This window comes from Tupaia chinensis, unplaced genomic scaffold, assembly GCF_000334495.1.
Source record: "Tupaia chinensis unplaced genomic scaffold, TupChi_1.0 Scaffold143574_1, whole genome shotgun sequence".
NCBI classification, from domain to species: Eukaryota; Metazoa; Chordata; class Mammalia; order Scandentia; family Tupaiidae; genus Tupaia; species Tupaia belangeri.
In genome coordinates this window covers 3,315,674-3,317,475 of record NW_006203419.1, presented here as the reverse complement: position 1 = coordinate 3,317,475, position 1,802 = coordinate 3,315,674, and the positions used below count along the sequence as shown (strand labels likewise).

Below are 1,802 nucleotides of genomic sequence, written 5' to 3'. Positions count from 1 at the left end.
GTCACGCCGCAATCCCTTCTCCTCCATTCTCCTCTCGGGATCTTGAGCACGCACGCACACGCGCCCGGCGTGAGATTTAAGCCACCGGGTCTGAGACGCGAACCGCGGTCGACTACGTGGGAGTCCAGCGACATAGCCATTACGCTAACTGCTGGTTCCCAAGCTTATCTTCTCTTTTTGTGCATGACTTTCCATGACTATACAAGAGTGTTTAGTGTATTTGTACAAAAGTGTTAATTTTAGGGGCAGCAGGTGGTGTGTTGGTTGAGGTACTGGACTCTCATGTGACTGACAGTGGTTCAAGTCCTGGACCTGGTGGCTTGCTTTCTCACTTTCCCTTTCTCTGGTGAGTCTCACCAGAAAGACAGAGAGAGACAGAGACACAGAAAGCGAGAAATCATCCCCCGGAGGGGGTGGCCATGCTGCAATCCCTTCTCCTCCATTCTCGTCTCAGGATCTTGGACACGCACATACATGCACCCAGTGTGAGTTTAAGCACTGGGTCTGGGACTTGAACCACAGTGGACTACATGGGAGTCCAGTGACGTAGTCACTATGCCCACTGGTCTCTTAAACACACTGTTAGGATAAATATACATATATATATATATATATTTAAAAACCATACTGTTAGGATACTTTAGTCATTTTTCTTTAGAACTGAAATTCTGGAAATTCAAAACTAATATCCTTGCCTGTGAGCTTCTTTATTTATTTATTTATTTATTTATTTTTGGAGAGGTTTTTTCGCTATAGGGCGCATGCACTCGCCAGACAGACAGAGAGAGACACAGAGACAGAAAGCGAAAAATCACACCCCAGGGGTGATGGTCCACAATCCCTTCTCCTCCATTCTCCTCTTGGGATCTTGGGCACACACGCACACGTGCCTGGCATGAGTTTTAAGCCACCAGGTCCGGGATGTGAACCGCTGTCGACTATGTGGGAGTCCAGCGACATAGCCATTACGCTAACTGCTGGTTTCCCCTGTAAGCTTCTTGTAGACACCAAGAAGTTTCAACCTTGCATTCCACGTTGTTCTGCTGGGCTTTCTCCTGGTAAACCTGGATGAGTCGGCTGCCGGCCAGCTTCACGTGGACCCTCTTGCTGACAACTCCACTGGGGAAGACCACGTCCTCCAGGATTGCATTGTGCACGGTGGTCAGAGCCGGGCTCCTGGGAAGCTTCTGCTTATTTTTCCTACAGCTTTGTCGAGTTAGCTTAGGCAGAATTCTCCTCTGAACAATAAAGACCACGTGTGCTGAACTTTTTCTCCAGTTCCCATACTAGCCTCGTTTGGATTTTCTGGAAGGACCTTCAGTTAAGGGACAGGAACAAAGATGATGGTAGCTTTCTGACCACCACCCACTTCAACTTCCCGGGCTGCGGTGACGTTCAGCTCCCTGAGCTGCGCCTTCGTCTCCAGCTCCAGCAGAGCCCGAGAGATGCCAGATTTGAACTCTTCTGGCTTCTCATTGCTGGGCTTCACGATCTTGGCACTCCAGTTAAACATGCCTGCCCCTTGGTGTGCACTGGCTGAGGAAGAGCAATAAATAAGTTTTTATAGAATTATTTTATTGGAGCCGGCAGGTGACATGGTGGGTAAGAGCGCTAGACTCCCACATGGCCGACTGCGGCTTGAGTCCCGGACCTGGCAGCTTGCTTTCTCACTTTCCCTCCTGCCCCCCTCACTCTGTCCCTCATGGGTCAAATTAAAATGATAAATAAATAAAGTTAAATTGAAAAATAATTTTTAAATTTATCATTATTATTATATTTTTAAATTTGACCAGAGAGAAAGA

At 47.7% G+C, this 1,802-nt stretch overlaps 1 pseudogene; it reads right to left on the bottom strand.

Annotated features, from left to right (window-relative positions):
- Positions 1–654: 654 nt before the first annotated feature.
- LOC102492395 (40S ribosomal protein S7 pseudogene) lies at positions 655–1,513 on the bottom strand (annotated as a pseudogene).
- Positions 1,514–1,802: the final 289 nt, after the last annotated feature.